This window comes from Panthera uncia, chromosome A2 (assembly GCF_023721935.1).
Source record: "Panthera uncia isolate 11264 chromosome A2, Puncia_PCG_1.0, whole genome shotgun sequence".
Taxonomy (NCBI): domain Eukaryota; kingdom Metazoa; phylum Chordata; class Mammalia; order Carnivora; family Felidae; genus Panthera; species Panthera uncia.
Window position 1 is genome coordinate 92295046 of NC_064816.1, and position 20655 is coordinate 92315700.

General features: G+C 36.1%; 1 pseudogene; it reads right to left on the reverse strand.

Annotated features, from left to right (window-relative positions):
• Nucleotides 1-16754: 16754 nt before the first annotated feature.
• Nucleotides 16755-20341, reverse strand: LOC125930420 (sterile alpha motif domain-containing protein 9-like; annotated as a pseudogene).
• Between the last annotated feature and the right edge of the window lie 314 nt (nt 20342-20655).

Below are 20655 nucleotides of genomic sequence, written 5' to 3' on the forward strand. Positions count from 1 at the left end.
CACTCTTTAGTGATAGTATTTAAATGTTTTCATTTAAAATTTGAATTGTAGCAAATGATGTGATATTTGGTTTATTGTAAATATTGATATTTTAAAATATAACTGTTCAAAAAATACAAATATCAAAGGAGTTTGATAGGCACCAACACCATCAGTATAAAGTTACATGAGAAGTTCTATTATGTAGTAGTCTGAAATTTTACATTGTTCCCTTTCCAGCTTCAATGCGGGTTTCCAATACACTCTACAGAGTTTTATCCTAATGCATTGTTTGATATTTGAAAATATTTTCTCTATTGCCCTATCATATTTCCTTACAACAAAATATACATCAAAATGTAGACATTTTTTCTCTGTGGCCAAAAGACTCTGAGTGGTAAAACATTTCATTCTGAATTGAGCTATTTGTACCATTATAAGCAGTACAAAATTGGTCAAGGCAACATAATTATTTTGGTGAATGGTTATTAAGCATAAATATTAAAATTTTACCAAAACCATATTTGGTAAAATATGTTTGAGTGTTTTTCAATTAGTTTATGTATCTATGGAAAAATAATTATTATTGCTAGAAAACTATGAGTGCAGCACCAATCCTATTCCTGCTTTTTATTTTTATAGCTGAAGCTGCTGAGAATATTGTTCATATAAAAAAATGGATGAGAATGGAGTATTTTGCTAGAACCATGTCAATTATTTGAACTTATAATGAGTCATACTGTAAAAAATAATGTAATTATCTATCATAAATGTTAATAACCTGTCAGCTGACAACTCAATTAGATCTGCTTTCAGTTTTGTTGAAAGCAAAGATTTGGAAACAACCTGATTTACAAAATGTTCTGTCATGCAGATATTATAGTCATTCACTTTCTCAGATTCTGGGAAATACACCAAAAAGTCTTTAGCAGTCCTATGGAAAAATTATACTTGTTGCTGTTTTACTTAGAGGCGTCTTGTAAAACCAATATAACTAGAAAGTTTGGGGAAAATAAATATATTGTTAAATATATATATATTTATATTATGTATATATATAGTCATATATATGATAATTTTTGATAAACATCCATAATCTCATGTTTTAAAGATATTTTCATCAAAATCTTAGAACTATAGATTTATATAATTCAGTGAATTTATATAATTCATTATATATAATATAATATTTATATTATATATATAGTCATATATATGATAATTTTTGATAAACATCCATAGTCTCATGTTTTAAAGATATTTTCATCAAAATCTTAGAACTATAGATTTATATAATTGAGTCCACTTAGAATGGCAGCCTAAAACTTAATTTGCAAAGCTATCGGCCAAATTAAAGCTTCTGATAGAAAAAGCGTGACTTCCAAAAACAGACACATAGACCAATGGAATAGAATAGAAACCCCAGAACTAGACCCACAAACGTTTGGCCAACTCATCTTTGACAAAGCAGGAAAGAACATCCAATGGAAAAAAGACAGTCTCTTTAACAAATGGTGCTGGGAGAACTGGACAGCAACATGCAGAAGGTTGAAACTAGACCACTTTCTCACACCATTCACAAAAATAAACTCAAAATGGATAAAGGACCTGAATGTGAGACAGGAAACCATCAAAACCCTAGAGGAGAAAGCAGGAAAAGACCTCTCTGACCTCAGCCGTAGCAATTTCTTTCTTTTTTTTTTTTTAAATTTTTTTTTTTAACGTTTATTTATTTTTGAGACAGTGAGAGACAGAGCATGAATGGGGGAGGGTCAGAGAGAGGGAGACACGGGCTCTGAGCTGTCAGCACAGGGGCCTGATGCGGGGCTCGAATTCACGGACCGCGAGATCGTGACCTGAGCGAAGTCGGCGCTCAACCGACTGAGCCACCCAGGCGCCCCCAGCCGTAGCAATTTCTTACTCGACACATCCCCAAAGGCAAGGGAATTAAAAGCAAAAATGAACTATCGGGACCTCATGAAGATAAAAAGCTTCTGCACAGCAAAGGAAACAACCAACAAAACTAAAAGGCAACCAACAGAATGGGAAAAGATATTTGCAAATGACATATCGGACAAAGGGCTAGTATCCAAAATCTATAAAGAACTCACCAAACTCCACACCCGAGAAACAAATAACCCAGTGAAGAAATGGTTAGAAAACATGAATAGACACTTCTCTAAAGAAGACATCCGGATGGCCAACAGGCACATGAAAAGATGCTCAACGTCGCTCCTTATCAGGGAAATACAAATCAAAACCACACTCAGATATCACCTCACGCCAGTCAGAGTGGCCAAAATGAACAAATCAGGAGACTATAGATGCTGGAGAGGATGTGGAGAAACGGGAACCCTCTTGCACTGTTGGTGGGAATGCAAATTGGTGCAGCCACTCTGGAAAACAGTGTGGAGGTTCTTCAGAAAATTAAAAATAGACCTATCCTATGACCCAGCAATAGCACTGCTAGGAATTTACCCAAAGGATACAGGAGTACTGATGCATAGGGGCACTTGTACCCCAATGTTTATAGCAGCACTCTCAACAATAGCCAAATTATGGCAAGAGCCTAAATGTCCATCAACGGATGAATGGATAAAGAAATTGTGGTTTATATACACAATGGAGAAGTACATGGCAATGAGAAAGAATGAAATATGGCCCTTTGTAGCAACGTGGATGGAACTGGAGAGTGTGATGCTAAGTGAAATAAGCCATACAGAGAAACACAGATACCATATGTTTTCACTCTTATGTGGATCCTGAGAAACTTAACAGAAACCCATGGGGGAGGGGAAGAAAAAAAAAAAAAGAGGTTAGAGTGGGAGAGAGCCAAAGCATAAGAGACTCTTAAAAACTGAGAACAAACTGAGGGTTGATGGGGGGTGGGAGGGAGGGGAGGGTGGGTGATGGGTATTGAGGAGGGCACCTTTTGGGATGAGCACTGGGTGTTGTATGGAAACCAATTTGACAATAAATTTCATATATTAAAAAAAAAAAAAAAAGAAAAAGCGTGACTTCATTTTTTAAAATTCAAACATGTGTTAATACACATTTCAAGGTATATTATGAAAGCCAATGAAAAATAAAAGTGTATCTTTTTCTATTGAAAAAGAGGAAGTTACTGTGATATATATAGCTCTAATATAAAATATTCTTTTTGTAAGTAGTAAGTAGTACTGTTTTTCATTATTTAATTTGAAATACACAATATGTAGCCAAAATAGCATGATATATGTGAAAAGCAGTAAGCAAAGACATGGGATTTCTTTTGGTAAGAAATTGTGTGTGTGTTTGCTTATTGAACTCTCTTTTTTATCTTTTGGAAATCATGTAAAAAACTTAAAATAATTTTAATGCTTTCAAAGACATCATCATATCTGTCTTTAAAACAATAAAGGTATATTTGCTGTAAATATATTGAACCACAATTTAATAGGAACCAGAAACATTTTGTAAGGTGACATCAGATCATCTTATATAAACTTATGTAATTATTACTATATAATTATATAAGTGGTATAAATAATACATAATACAATTTGATAAATATGCTTTCACCATCTCATGGAATATTTCTTTACTAATTTATTGGTTGTTTAATAAAAATAGTGTTTATTCTGTTCCAAGTATTCTGCAAATGTTAACTGATCTATTTCTCATAACAATCCTGTGAGATACCTCCTGTAATTTATCCCCATTTTTTTTAAGATTATTTATTTTTTAGAGAGAAGAGTGCAAGCAGGGAAGGGGCAGAGAGAGAGAGAGAGGGGACAGAAGATCCAAAACGGGCTCCATGCCTACAGCAGCGAGCCTGGTGTGGGGCTCGAACCCATGAACCATGAGATCAAGACCTGAGCCGAAGTCAGACGCTCAACCAACTGAGCCCCCTGGTGCCCCAATTTATCCCCATTTTATAGCCAAGGAGACCAAGGCACAGAGAAGCACCTTGAACACTTACACAGGTAGTAAGAGGCACAGTAAGTTTATATCAAACAACGTACATCGAACCTGAAAGATAGCCATTCAGTTGTCATTCCTAATTCCATGCCATAAATTTTGAAACATGAAGTAGTTCTGAACATCTTTCCGGTTTCTTGTAAATGAAGCAGCATCACTTCCTTGCTCTGCTTCAGCTTTCAGTTTAAAGACTCCTTTCTTTTCAAATGAAGGCACCTCCGAGGATTTTGAGACTAGTTGCTAAGAGTAAATTACACATAAATATGTGGGAAGACCCCTTTTGGCATTCATTATTTCTTACTAATGTTCTCCTTGCATGACTCTTATGGGACTTTCTTCAGGAAGGATTGTGCGGTAACAGGAGAGTGACCAAACGGATGAAATCATTAAAATGAACGTCATTTATCCCATCTTCCTACACCACTATGTAAGTTCATGACATTCTAGCATGGGCCAAAATATCCTGTTCTTAACACTCTGCTTCTCTATCTTAAAACAAATATGCATAAGGCACAAAAAGACCTTTGGATTACAGTACATTAGTCAATCATTAAAGAAGAAACCAATAACTCAAACTGCTTCTTTATGTGGTGCCCCTGAGGTTTTTACATTTGGGCTGGACCCCATAATAAAATTTAGAAAGGGAAGAGCCATGTCTCTGTATCAGCCAGGATAGGCAATTTATGTTGTAGTAACAAACAACCCGCACATTTCAGTGGCTTCAAACAACAAAGTTTCATTATCTTTCAACCTGCATTCTTGGATTAGCTGGGCTCTGCTGTACATTATCTCCACTTTGGGCCCCAGGCTGAAAGAGCTGCTTCTATCTGGGGTGTTACCAGTTATTGTAGCAAAGGAAAACAGGGCTCTGGAGTGGTTTGCTCTGGTAAGTCAATACTCTGAGCATTGTAGAGTGGGAAGGATGTTTGTGAAAAGGGTTGGACGAACAGAACAAATTATATGAGTCTTCGAGTGAATGGAGCAGGCATTGTTTTTATGTAGATCACTTTTAGGAAAGAATAGATATGAAAATTAAAAGTCTAAAACTCATTTATTTTCCCATGCCCTGGTATGCATTGAAAGGCTTCCATCTACCCCACAAAAACACAGGTACTCTGGTTTGAAGGGAATATAATTAGAAGTGGAATTGCTGGATTAGAACATGCACATCTTCAGCTTGTAGTGTATTGATAAATGATTGCACTAGTGCTTGTTCCAATCTTCATTTCCATTGGCAGTGGACCAGTGTTCCCTTTGTTCTACGTCCTTGCCAACACGTACTACTGACAATCTTTCAAAAATTTTGCCGATCTGATAGGTGTGATTCATTATCTCTTTGTTATATTGAGATTCACATTTTTCTTTCTGCTACTGACTTTGAGCATCTGTTCATATGTTTGTTGAACATTCTGATTTCTCCTTCTGTAATTTATTGTTTCATTCATCCCTTTTTCTACTGGATTTTTTTGGAGGGGGGGTCTTGTTCTTGTCAATGTATAAAATATTCCTGTATCATACTTTTACATATATACAAACATTTACATATATAGAGCTCATTTATCCCTCTGCTTACTCAGCATCTTCACTTGGATGTCTCTGCTTTTATATGCATCTTAGACCTGCTATGGCCAAGATGAAATTCTTGATCTTCCCTCAATATCACCTCTATTTGCAGTCTTTCCCATTTCAGTTATTGCAAACTCCATCTTGGGGTGCCTGGGTGGCTCAGTTGGTTAAGCATCTGCCTCTTGATTTCGTCTCATGTCATGATCTCATGGTTCATGAGTTTGAGACCCTAGCAGGGCTCTGCACTGACAGTGTGGAACCTGCTTGGGATTCTCTCTCTCTCTCTCTCTCTCTCTCTCTTTGCCCTAACCCACTCGTGTGCTCTCTCTCTTTCAAAATAAATACCTGGAAACTCCATCTTTCCAATTAGGCTAAAACTCTTAGAATCATCATCTACTGTTCTCATTCTCTCCCAACCAGCATTGAATCTGGCAGTAAATTCGGTCGACTACACTTTAAGAATACACCAGAATCTGACTACTTTTTGTCACCATCTTCTCTGGCTTGGATAATCACAATGGCCCATGGCCCATAGCTTGTCTCCCTATCTCCCTCCTTGTTCCTGCCCACCCTCTCCTCTACCCCTAGTCTACTCTCAAAGTCTTGAGAAAATAAAAAAGATTGCTACTTTCAACAAAACTTTGCTAATGTGATAATTTTTGATAAAAGCAAGCAGAGGGACTCAATGGTTTCTATCTTACCCAGAGTAAAATCCAGTGTCCTATCATGGTTTATGCAAACTCATCAGGTCTGGCTTCCATCTACCATCCAACTTCATGCCCTTCATTTTCCCACTTGCTTATTCTGCTCCAGTTACACTGGCTTCCTTTTTGTTCTTCAGATATTTCCAGCCTGTTCCTGCTTCGTGGTCTTTGTGCTTACTGTCTTTTCTGCTTGATGGATTCTACATGACCTGCTCCCTTATCTCCTTCAAAGCTAGGGTTCAGTTTACTTTAATCACCTTTTCAGTGACACCTTTCCTGAACCTACTGTTTTAAATTGTAATGAACTTTTCATCCACACTCTCCGGCCTGCCATTCCTTATATCCTTTCCCTGCTTTATTTTTCTCTTAGGCTTACACTAGGGATATACTAAATAATAAGCTTATTTGTTTATTTTCTGACTCCCTCTAGTAAAATCCAAGCTCTGAGAGGGCAGATAATTTTGTGTTTTGTTCACTGTTACATTCCTACCGTCTAGAACTAATGCAGAATAGGAATTCAACAGTCTTGGAACGAGTAAAAACCTATTTTGCTTTTACATAGACAAATGTATGCATATTTTCTTTTATAGCTTCTAATATCCTGTCTTAGGATTATCTCCCACTTAGACTGTACTTTTACTTTCATAGATTTTTTAAAAAAAATTTTATTATTTTGAAATTCATTTTTCTTTTTTTATGTTTATTTATTTATTTTGAGACAGAGAGACTGTGCAGGGTAGGGGCAGAGAGAGAGGGAGAGAGAGATTCCCAAGCAGACTCTGCACTGTCAGCATGGAGCCCAATGCAGAGCTCGAACCCATGAACCATGAGATCATGACCTGAGCCAAAGCCAAGAGTCAGACACTTAACTGACTGAGCCACCCAGGTGCCCCTGAAATTCATTTTTCTAAATATTCATCTGCCACCAGAGCACCTATTAAACAAATACTAATAGATCTGAAGGGAAAAATAACAATACAATGATAGTAAGGGACTTCAATATACCACTTTCAAAAATAGACATATCGTATAGACCAAAAATTGATAGGGAAACATTGGACTTGAAATATATTTTAGATCAAATGGACCTTACAGGAATATACATAACATTTCATCCAACAGCTGCAAAACACACATTCTTCTCAAGTTTACATTTAACATTCTTGAGGATAGAGCATATGTTAAGTTATAAAACAAGTCTTAGCAAATTTAAAGATTGAAATCATACTGAGTATCTTTTCTGACCAAAATGGTATGAAACTAGAAATCAATAACAGGAGGAAACTGGAAAATTCACAAGTAAGTGGAAATTAAACAACACACTCCTGAACAACCAAGGGGTAAAAGAAGAAATAAAAATGGGAATAAAAAATATCCCCAGACAAGTGAAATTGTAAACACAACATACAAAAATCCAAAAAGTCAATATGCAAATTTGAAAATTCAACATGCAAAAATTTAAAACTCATGATATGTAGCAAAAAGCAGTGGGAAGTTATAACAATAAATGTTTGACTTAAGAAAAAAGAAAGATCTCAAAAAAATAACTGAACTTTACACCTCAGAGGATTAGAAAATGAAGAGCAAACTAACCCCAACATTAGCAGAAGAAAGGAAATAATAACAACAAAAAATCAGAGTAGCAATAAATGAAATAGAGACCAGAAAAACAATAAAACTGAGAGCTTTATTTATTTTGAAAGATAAAATTGACAAACCTTTAGCTAGACTAAGAAAAGAAGAGGAAGACTCAAAAAAATAAAATCAGAAACGAAAGAGGAGACATTACAAATGGTACTACAGAATACAAAGGATCATAAGTTGACTACTTCAAACAGTTATAAGCCAATAAATTGGATAATGTAGAAGAGATAGATAAAGTCTTAGAAACACACAACCTATGAAAACTGAATCATGAAGAAATAAATAAGCTTAACAGACCAATAATGAGTAAGGAGTTGAGTAAAAAATCAGAAAGCCCCCAATAAAATCCAGGCCCAGGTGGTTTCACTGGTGAATTCTACTGAACGTGTATAGAAAAATTAATGCCATTTCTTCTCAAACTCTTCCAAAAAATTGAAGCAGAGTTAACACTCCCAAATTCATTTTACAAAGCCAGCATTATCCTGATACCAAAGCCAGATAACGACACTACAAGAACACTACAGGGCAATATTCCTGATGAACATAGGTGTAAAAATTCTCAACAAGATATTAGAAACCAAATTCAACAGCACATTAAAAGAATTATACGTCATTATCAAGTGGCGTTATCCTTGGGATGAAAGGATGGTTCAACATACACAAATCAAAAATAAAATATACCACAATATTAGAATGAAAGATAAAAACCACATAAACATATTAATAGATATAGAAAAAGATAAATTTGACAAAATTTGACATTCTTTCATGATAAATACTGTCAACAAATTAGGTATAGAAGGAATGTACCTCAACAGATACAAGGTACTTACAAATTGTAAGAGATAATAAATTTTAATGCTATTACTACCAAAAAAATGGAGTTCAAGTTCAGTATGGGTCAGGAATTCAAACACTACAAGACTACAAGAGACTGAAAAATTGTTTTCTGCTCTTTACTCTAGTTCCCAGTCCCACTTACTCAGCAAAAATTACCATGGGGAAGGATTCACAGGTTAAACGATTTATTTTTTTTGCTTTTGGAGGTCTTCCAGATTCTGATCTGCCATGTTCCTCCACATTGTCATTGAAAATGGGATTCGTTTCTCCCTGTCCTTGGAAAGTTTGCTCCTCTGACTGTACCTGGCCTAATCATTTCCCCCCAGGTGTAGAAGTGACTGCTATTCTTTGCTCACGTATGAGGAGCTTACTCCTCTGAAGAATGTACTTCATTCAGAGTAAAAGCATCCATTGCTGTTTATAATTTTAATGAAAAGAATACTTTTAAATTTATCTGGTGTTTTCCTGCTAGCATGCATAGGATGGTCTATCCTACATCTAAACTGGAAGTGGAACTCCCTTGCACTTTCCCCCCCTTAACTTCAGGGTTAAGTGACACACACTTAATTGTATACATTTAAAGTTTAAAATTTGATATGTTTTGGCTGTTTATATTTTTTAAGTTTATTTTGAGAGAGAGAAGAGAGAGAGCAAGTGCACAGGCATGTGGGCCGGGGAGGGGCAGAGAAAGTGGGAGAGGGAATCCCAAGCAGGCAGAGCCCCACAGGACAGGGCTCAAACTCATGAGCCATGAGATCATGACCTGAGCTGAAGTCAAGAGTCAGTCACTTAACTGACTGAGCCACCCAGACACCCAGGTTGTTTACATTTTTGACTATTCATTTTCTCTCCTGTGTTTTTTGATATCATTCCTACTTGCATTTAAATGTTTTTGTGATTGTAAGTCATATTGCTCACTGGAATATAATTTCCATAAGGGACATGTCTTCATCAGCACTTTATCCTCAGGGCTTGGAATAATGTCTGACACATAAGGAGTAAATGGATGAGGAAAATATACAGATTTAGATCTGGAGTTAATCTCTGCTAAGCCACTTACTAATTGTGTGACCTTTGCAAAATACTTAGCTTCTCTGAGTGCAGTTTTCCCCACCTGAATACTAGGATGAGTGTGTCTACGTTGTGAGATTTGAATTCAGATATCAATATAGGACAGGAGTTACCTGGCTTTGTAAGGATTCACGTGAAAAAAATGTGAGTGTTGTAGTTGATTCAATATCAGTCAGGATCATGGTGTCTACTGACTGGTAAAAAGAAGTCAGGTATAGTCTTGGTGACATTAGGCAGTTTAACGTTTATATAGCACAGTAGCCTATGGGTTCAACTGGTTAGAACTTGTCTCCTGAATTGTTCTACCCTGAGCATGAATTTTAAGAATGAAGTGAAAACTGGAGCACTGCCAGGAATGAGCTACAAGCATAGCGATGGGTCTGGAAACGATCACATGTCCTCATAATTTTAGATCTGGTGATGATGGGTGATTTTGTGGATTATTTTAAGTGAAGACATGATTACTGTTGGCTAATATTTAAACTGTCTTGTAAATAGTGAGGGGACCTATTCTTTGTTCTGGAAGGAATGCTTGGCACTAACTGGTGTCATGCACAGGGACATGCATTTTGAAATTAATACAGGGAAAACTCTCTCACACGTAGAGTGCCTGGCAAAATAGGGCCTTACCTGTTACCTGCTAAGCATTCAGGTGGCTGAGTGACCACCTGAATTGTCAGGGAAATTAGAGCAGGGCTAAGTGACACTGACAAACCTCTTCCAACTCCGTTTCTGTGATTCTGTGACTCACAAATTGAAAGCCACTAAATTATACCAGATATCATATGCTGAAGGCTAATTACCACATAGCCTGGGTAGGGTTCCTAGAGGAAGATCAAAATAAATGGATAAAGATTGACTCAGTTGGAGGTTGGGATTTGTAAATAAGCAAGGAGGCCTCCCTGTCGACAAAGAAATGAATCATCAGGGGTTTTGAGTGGCTGTTCCTAGTAACCTGATATAACATGAAGTACATTGGACTGGAATAACCTGGTTCTAAATCTCCACAGTGTTACCAATTCTACCTGAAGTTCTGTTATTACCTGAAGTTCTACCATTAAGAGTTTTCTTTTTGAAACTTAAAGTGTTTTGATTTGTTAGTGGTTACCTATTTAAGTGAATTAAACCAGTGGTTAAATTTTTTTTAATTGGTGGAATGAAAATTTTTTTCAAATAAAAATTTATATGGGACAAGAGCATATACATTTGTAAACAAAATGAAAAGTGTTCTGGATAAAAATGGAAAGCTGTACCTACTGAGATTGTCTTCATTTTCACTGTACTTTCTTCCTCAAAGACCCTCCACTAAAATTTTGGGTTCTTCAGGGCAAGGATTAGAAAACATTCCATAAAATTACTGTCAGCAGTCAGTAAAGGGAGGGTTATACAGAATTTCTGACCTGAGGAGTGGGAAAGAAGAAAAGAGGCAGATGCAAATTTTTCCCATTTTCTCATTTTTGGAGAGCCTGAGACTCTAGGCTTCATAGTACCAAAAATGAGATGTTTCCTTAAGGTTTGCATCTCTTTTGGAACTGGCTGACCTCATTCCAAGTTAATCACATCCAGCCCCTAGGAGATGCTTCAGGACAAGGCCAAGAGCATACATAAATCAGTAAGATCCCAGCAGGAAATAGATGGCACATGCAAACTAGTATAATTTGGGGAAGATAATTTAAGGGAATATACCCAGAAGCGTTAGTGCAGGAAACCATAAGCACTGTCCTGAGCTTAATGGCAGTGGAGTTGTTCCCCATGAGGCCTACAGAAATGAATACACGGAGAGGTTTTAGAGTCCAAAAGGAGAGAGAGTCTTGTCAAGCAGTCTCACTAGAAAGAAGTAATTACCTACCTGCTTCCGATTCTGTGTCTCCCTCTCCCTCTGCCCCTACCCCACTCATGCTCTGTCTCTCTCTGTCTCAGAAATAAATAAATATTAAAAAAAATTAAACAACAAAAAAAAGGGCGCCTGGGTGGCTCAGTCGGTTGAGCGACCGACTTTGGCTCAGGTCATGATCTCACAGTTTGTGAGTTCAAGCCCCGCGTCGGGCTATGTGCTGACAGCTCAGAGCCTGGAGCCTGCTTCTGATTCTGTGTCTCCCTCCCTCTCTGCCCCTCCCCCACTCATGCTCTGTCTCTCTTTCTGTCTCAGAAATAAATAAACATTAAAAAAAAATTTAGGAAGAAGTAGTTACCTTTAGTCAGGAGCACAACCAGAAAGATGTGCAAAGAGGTGAAAGGTGACTTTGCAAAGAGGAAGCAGGGTAATAAATATCTTACTCTTCCCCTTCCCTTTAGTTTCTTACTGAGGCCTCCTAAACAGCCAACCCCAACTGGAAGCCAGAGAGTGAGTATGCCTTTGATGTGGTCCACACAGGTGAGCATCTTGGGCAGAAAGGAGAGTGAAGAAGGTGGAGAGCAGAACCATGGACAAATGGAAGTTACTAGAACCATAAAAAACCTTTGGAGAATAAAATCTACCAACTAACATGTTTTGGATGCTGGCTAATGCAAAATAATGAACTAAACATAGAGTAGAGGAGGAAATTATTCTTCATTTTTCTAAAACCTTCAATAATGGTTCAGATTAGAGAACTGCTGAGCCTCGGGGTGTTAGACAGTGAACTCTAGCTTCTACGACCCTGCAGTGACCTGAGCATGTCATTCTCTTCATTCCATCAGTAGAGCCTAGCAAGCACTGACTAATTCCATGAGCTTTATAGTTACTGTTTTCCCTCTAAGTTGTAAATGCCAGAAGTATGAAACCGGGAAGTACACCTCTTTTCACTGTATCCCACCCAAATTTACCACAGAGGAAAGGAACTGCAGTGCTATAACATTCCAGGGGCTATTAACAGTTATTTTAAGTCATATATATTATTTATACATGTATTTCATATGTATTATATGTATGTTATACACATACATATGTGCATATACATATATATACGTATACATTAATTCATTTATTCAAGGTTACCTAAATTATAGAAAACTTACAAAATTGACTAAAAAAGTAAGTTTGAAAAGTCTTATCACTATTAAAGAAACTGAGGGGTACCTGGGTGGCTCAGTAGGCTCAGAGCATCTGACTCTTCCTTTTGGCTCAGGTCATGATGTTGTGGTTTGTGAGTTTGAGCCCTGTGTTGGGCTCTGTGTTGCCAGCCTGGAGTCTGCTTGTAATTCTCTCTGTCTCCTTCTCTCTGCCCTTCCTCTGCTCTCTCTCTCTCTCTCTCTCTCTCTCTCAATAAATAAATAAATAAATAAATAAATAAATAAAAATAAAAAGAAACTGAAATCATGGTTTTAAGCCTTTCTACTAAGACAACTGATAAGCCAAACAGGCTTACATACAATTTCAGGAAACTTAATTATATATATGTATATAAACATATATATGTGAATAAATTTTTAAATATAAATTTATATATAAACTTACTGTTTGTTTCCAAAGTTGGTGTGAATTATTGATAGTATTCTCTTAACTTTTTTTAAATGAAAAAACTTTGGAGGGGAATATTACAGATTCACATGTAGCTGTTAAGAAATAATACAGAGAGCCAGTGATATAGTCAAGATACAGATAATTTTATCTCTACAAGGATCACTTCTATTACCCTTTTATAATCACACCCATTTTTCTTTCTACTTCCCCAGACTGGGGCTTAACTCCTGGCAACCAATAACCTGTTCTCCAATTCTATAATTTTATAACTTCAAGAATGTTACATGAATTGAACCACTCAGTATATAAGCTTTTGGGATCAGGTTTTTTTAATACTCTGCCAATTCTCCAATTTGTTAAGTGTGTAAATAGTTTGTTTCATTTTATTGCTGAGTAATATTTCATCACATGGAGGGTTCTCTAGTTTAGCTATTTACCTGTTGACGGACATCTGGGTTGTTCCCAGTTTGGGAATATTATGAATAAAGCTGTTTTAAACATTTATGTGCAGGTTTTGGGATGAACATAAGTTTTCATTTCTCTGGGATAAATTCCCAGGAGTGCAATTGTTGGGTTGCATACTAGTTGCACAGTTATATTTTTAAGAAACTGCCCAACTGTCTTCTACGGTAGCTATATTATTTTATATCCCATCTGTGATGCATGAGTTTCTCTGCATTCTGCCAGGATTTAGTATTGGCACTATTTTTTTTTTTTTAATGCTAGACATTCTGATAGGTATGTAGTGATAACACATTGTGGTTTTAGTCCACATTCCCCTAGTGGCTAATGATGTGGAGCATGTTTTCATGTGCGTATTTGCCATCTATAGTCCTCTTTGAATGAAGTGTCTCAATGTCTTTTCATGTCCCTTGCCCATTTCTAATTGGAATGGGTGTTTTGTTTTGTTTTGTTTTGTTTTGTTTTGTTTTTAACAGTTGAGATTTGAGCATTTTTTATATATTCTGGGTATTAGTCCTTTGTCAGATAATGTGGTTTGCAAATATTTTTTCTATTCTGTATCCTGTCTTTTCACCTTCATATAGGATGTTTCATACTAAGTTTTTTATTTTGATTAAGTCCAGTTTATCAATTTTTCTTTTCATGGATGGTGCTTTTGATGTCAAGATTAAGAAGGCTTTGCCTGTATACCAAAGATTTTCTCCTGTCTTTTTTCTCTTAAAGTTTATAATTTTATAAAGTTAAAATATTTATTATTAAACCTAAACCTTTGGTTAATTTTGAGTTAATTTTTGCATAAGGTATGAGGTTTAAATTGAAGTTCATTTTTTTAACCTATGGATGTCCAATCACTCTAGCACCATTTGTCAAAAAGGCTATCCTTCCTCCATTGAATTACTTTCACGACTTTGTCAAAAATCTGTAGAGCGTATTTACCTGAGTCTATGTGTAAATTCTCTATTGTGTACCATTGATAGGTGTATCTATCTCTCTGCCAACACTACATGGCTTTGATCACTAAGTCTTGAAGTCAAATATATTCTTCCCACTTTATTCTTCTTTTTAAAAATTGTTTTTAGCTATGCTACTTCCTTTGCCTTTCTGTATAAATTTTACAACAATTTTGTCTATATCTACAAAGAATTTTGTGAGGATTTTGATAGGAATTGCATAAAACTATATATCAACTTGGGAAAAATATATAGATACCGTTACTATATTGAGTCTTCTAATTCATGAAAATAGCGTGTATTTCCATTTATTTAGAACTCTGATTTCTTTCATTAGCATTTTGTAATTTTCAATATAAGAGTTATGCACATGTTTTGTTAGACTTACACTTAAGCATTTCAGGTTTTTTTAAGTGATTACAAAAGGTATTGATATTTTATTTTGATCTCTATGTGTTTGTGGCTCATTTATAGAAAGACAATTTTTTTAATAACGATTTTTTATTTGGGTACAGTTGACCACAGTGTTATTTTATTTTCAGGTGTACAACATAGCTGTTCAACATCTCTATGTTATGCTATCTATGCTCACTTCAAGTGTAGCTACCATCTATCACCATACAATGCTATTACAATACCATTGACTATATTTTCTACGCTGTGCCTTTTATTCCTGTGATTTATTCATTACATAACTAGAAGCCTGTATCTCCCACTCCCCTTTGCCCATTTTGCCCATCTCCTCTCCCCCTTCTCTCTAGCAATTATTAGTTTGTTCACTGTATTTATAGGTCTGATCTGTTTGTTTGTTTGTTTATTCATTCATTTTTTTTTTAACGTTTATTTATTTTTGAGACAGAGCATGAACGGGGGAGGGTCAGAGAGAGGGAGACACAGAATCTGAAACAGGCTCCAGGCTCTGAGCTGTCAGCACAGAGCCCGACGTGGGGCTCGAACTCATGGACTGTGAGATCATGACCTGAGCTGAAGTCGGCCACTTAACCGACTGAGCCACCCAGGCGCCCCTCATTTTGTTTTTTTAATTACACATATTTTTTTTGAGTTTATTGTCTATTTTATAACTTTTGAAGTTTATACCTGTTTACTTTTCACTCTTTTATTTGGAATAAGTGATTAAGATCATACATTTCTTTTTTTCTAAGTTTTTTTTAAGTTTATTTATTTATTTTGAGAGAGAGAGAGCATGAGAGCAAGTGGGGGAGGGGCAGAGAAAGAGAGAGAGAGAGAGAGAGAGAGAGAGAGAGAGAGAGAATCCTAAGCAGGCTCTGCGCTGTCAGCACAGAGCCCGACATAGGGCTTGAACTCATGTACTGTGAGATCATGACTGAGCCAAAGTCGGATGCTTAATTGACTGAGCCACCCAGGTGCCTGAGTCCATACATTTCTTACCATCCAACACTTTCACTGCATCTCACGAGTTTTGAAATGTAATGTTTAAATTTTTATTCAACTATAACCACTTTGAAATTTCTTTTTTGGTTTTCTCTTTAGCTCATGAGTTTGTTTTTTTAACTTCTAAATATATAACTTCTAAATATATAGAGGTGGTTCTATTCGGTTATTTTCTTTTTTTTTTTAATTTTTTTTTCAACGTTTTTTATTTATTTTTGGGACAGAGAGAGACAGAGCATGAACGGGGGAGGGGCAGAGAGAGAGGGAGACACAGAATCGGAAACAGGCTCCAGGCTCCGAGCCATCAGCCCAGAGCCTGACGCGGGGCTCGAACTCACAGACCGTGAGATCGTGACCTGGCTGAAGTCAGACGCTTAACCGACTGCGCCACCCAGGCGCCCCGCTATTTGGTTATTTTCATTAGCCGTTTCAAACTTGCATTACAGTCAGAGAATGTGAATCTCTATAAGTTTATTACTCGAAGCTGGTAAGACCTCATCTCTAGACAATAAATTACCACAATCTCAAGCAAATACCAGCCCTAGTTGCAGTTTCCTTGATGGTTATGGAATTTTTAGAGAAGATCAAAATGACCTCAGATATGAGGACATTGTTTTAGCCAATGCTTATTTTCTAAAAAAGGATCAGAAATGGACAACAGTAGGAGAAATTAAGATGGCAGAGCAGCATGGAGTCCCTGAGTTTCTCATCCCTGAAACGCAGCTAGATCAGCACGGAACCATTTTGAACACCTAGAAAATTGAGCTGAGGATTAACATAACAATCTGCATAACTTGAGCTACAGAACTCAGCAGATAGGCTGTGCAGAGAGGTGAACTGGGAGAGAGAGTTTATCTTCAATTCTTCCAGTGAGCAAATGGCATACAAAGGATGAATAATATGCACTCCACAGTACTTCCCACATTCCACCACCTCTGTTTTTATCTGAATTGTAGAGTTGGTGCTTTTTTTAAAAATTTTTTTTCATTTTTATTTTTTATTTTTTAAAATTTACATCCAAATTAGTTAGCATATAATGAAACAATGATTTCAGGAGTACGTTCCTTAATGCCCCTTACCCATTTACCCATTCCCCCCCACCACAACCCCTCCAGCAACCCTCAGTTTGTTCTCCATATTTATGAGTCTCTTCTATTTTGTCCCCCTTCCTGTTTTTAAAAATTTTTTTTTATTTTTATTTTTTACTTTTTAAAATTTACATCCAAATTAGTTAGCATATAGTGAAACAATGATTTCAGGAGTAGATTCCTTAATGCCTAGAGTTGGTGCTATCTTGCCTTCAAGTTTTTCTGTTCCCCAGAAAACCTTCTTTTTTATGATTCTTAAGAATTTTTCACACTATGATAGTAAAATGGTTGTATCAGGCATATATGAATTAGGAAGAGTCAGGAAAGAAAAGAGCTTTGTTTCCCAGTAGAAGTATTTTGTCTTTTCAGGATATTCCTAGCCACATTTTCTATGTACTTTCTATTATAATTGCTTTTCACAATCATGAAGAAACAAAAATCTTTAAAGTTTTTATGCTGCACTTCAATTTTTTTCAATTTAAGCTCTGTTCTTTGACAGATAGTTGTATTAGAGCATTACCATCTGAGATCTTTGTACCTTTTACAGGATTCTGTGATTTCATGCAAGTTAGGATCACTGGAGGTTTCTCACATCAAATGTACTATTAGCTACTGCTAATAGAGGCCTGGAGAAAATAGACATAATTTTGTTCTTTAAATCATCAATAAGGAGCAGTTCAAGTAAGTTTTCCTGATGGTTGGTTGCCCCAAAGGTGTTTAAATTAATCACTTATTCTCCAGTTTCAGAAAAATCCCCTGTCTTGTTTTTCAACATAGCACATCTGAATTTCTTCCTTAGTTCCCAAAGAATACACAGAGTCAAGGTAGTCCCACCACAACCTGGATGATGCTATGAATGAATATTATTGGCACATATTGGTTTAGAAGAATTTGCCCAGTTTTGAACCACTGCTTCAAGTTTTTCATATTTATCCTTTTTGATGGAAAAAAAGTTGAAGTTCCACTATGATACTTTCCCACCTCGATAGAAGTCTTCCTCTTCTGATGCCTAGAATTCAAATACTTTGTTTCTGTCCTCTAAGACAGTGTCTTCATATTCACTTTAACAAAGAATTTCCAGAACAGTCATGACAACTTCTTCCTTTTTTTTTTAGAAGGACAGTTAGATGAACCAATAGATGGCAAAAAGATTGAGTGACAGATTTTAGTTGAAGAATAGTACCATTTATTTCTTCAAGACTTAAGTCAGAAACACATTAGCTTGGGGCGCCTGGGTGGCTCAGTCGGTTAAGCGGCCGACTTTGGCTCAGGTCGTGATCTCACGGTCCGTTAGTTTGAGCCCCGAGTCGGGCTCTGTGCTGACAGCTCAGAGCCTGGAGCCTGTTTCAGATTCTGTGTCTCCCTCTCTCTGACCCTCCCCCGTTCATGCTCTGTCTCTCTCTGTCTCAAAAATAAATAAACGTTAAAAAAAATAATAAAAAAAAATAAAAAAAAATTAAAAAAAAGAAACACATTAGCTTGATAGCTCATTTTGCTGGTATATTAATCTTGTTTTGAGTAGGCCTTTCTATCCTTGACAATTATGTGAGTATACACAAATACACGATGTATTTTTCATTCCTTTGAGATCTTGGTAGAAAGCACAGAAGGTCTCAAGGAGGAGGTCTCTTAGGTCATCCATGGAAGAGAGTAATAGAATAATAAAGAGAAATAGTTTTTCTCTTTGCAAGGAACTTGGATCTAAGTGTTTATATTTTTCACTGTTAAGGTCTAACCTGCCATTGCTGAAAATCCAGCTGGGCTGTTGATAAAGATTCAGACTAGAAATCTTCTCATTTTGTATTTTTTCCCCCTACACATACAGATTTGGAAAGTGAAGATTTGCTTCTTGGCTTTCTTTGTAAGCTTTGACTACCCCCCTTCTCACAGATTTAGGATTAAACTCCAACACAGCAAGTCATTAAATTTCCTTTAGGGAATCTAAGTGTTTTATTTGATTCAGATGGCATTTATTTGTCACAAGAATGTGTACTAGTCGTGGTTTGAATGAATTATCAAACAAATCCTGATTTCCTGTCAATAATTTAGCAAGTGTTGGTCCCTTACTCTCTTTTTTATTCGTTTTTACTTTGCATGTTTCTTCTGCCTCTTTTCTAGACTCTGACAGTGCTTTCAAATCTAAATGCTCTGAAATCTGCATTATTTTTCATGATGTCTTTAGAGCTGGCCCATCTCACATGAAGACTGAATATTTTGGACTTAGTTTCCATGTTCTGTTGTTGTGATTTTGCATTTTAGTATGGAAATAATCTTGTTCATATTCAGAGTACTTTGTAATGACCTTCGCTTCAATACAAATCTGTCAGGATACCTACGGTTTAGCAGTAAAACGTCTACAAATCTTGGCTCTCAAATGTACTTCTTTGCTTTTTGGACCTGATGGTCTTTAAAATACTGGTGGATCATCAATTTAAAATGGTCAATGAGGGCTTCCTTGGTGAAATTGGTGACTTTCATGTAAAGAATTCTTCCATAGGGTTTGCCTTTAACTCCAAAATGAATGGTTGGTGCCATTAGTAGGTGAATTTTCATACAACCTGAAGCAAATTGGAAAACTTCATTGCTAAATTTCACCTTAACATCTCTTCTGCAGCTGTTTCTCTATTTTCACAAATAGGTTTTGAATTAATTTGTTGGATCAGTGAGATTGAGTGGTGGTCCTGTTTCATGCTGTAGACTAAAATTCGATTTGTAGTGATATGGATTACAAATTCATCAAAAAAGTATGATACACATGTCAGTTCTCTGGATGGCTGCCTTTCCTTTGTGTCATCTATTTCATCTTCCATGAACTCAGTTTTTAGTGACTGCACCCACTGTAGAGGCATTAGCCATAACTGATTTCTCTGTATCATTTTGCTTTTGCTTTTGCTTTGAAGTTTCTCCATTTTCTTCTTACATCAAATGTTGTATTTTAAGAACATTTTTACTACCTTTTCCCTCTTACATGTCTGACCAAGATCTTCAGAGGATGTTTTCTGCAATTATTTGAATAGCTGTTCTATATGGATAGCTCATCCATGTGCTATGCCCATATCAACAAGGTGATTTTTAGTTAACCACTTCCAAGATTACTTGATGCATATCTTTTGCAGTCAAGATTTCCCTGTGCTTTTGATTAATTCTATGACTTTCCAAACATCAATTTATATCTTCTGTTCAGTCATCTGTATTTTCTGGTAGGTTCAGTGGCATTGCCATTCTGATAGCTGTATATAGAAAAAGAAAAATTATTTAGTATTTTTATAAGTAAAATTTCAACTAATTTTTAAAAGGTTATATAAAAATATATATAATTATAAAAATTTCATATAAAATTTAGAATGTTTAAAAAGATACACATGCCATCTAATTATCCTCCTGAGAGGAAATTACCATTACCAGTTTCTTCCATATCCTATCAGAAAAATACTTCCAAGCAAATACATAAGCACTTTTTTTTCACACAAAGGGCAACATAATATACACAATTTCCTTCACTTGCTTTATTCACTAACTGTATCTTCGGGATACTG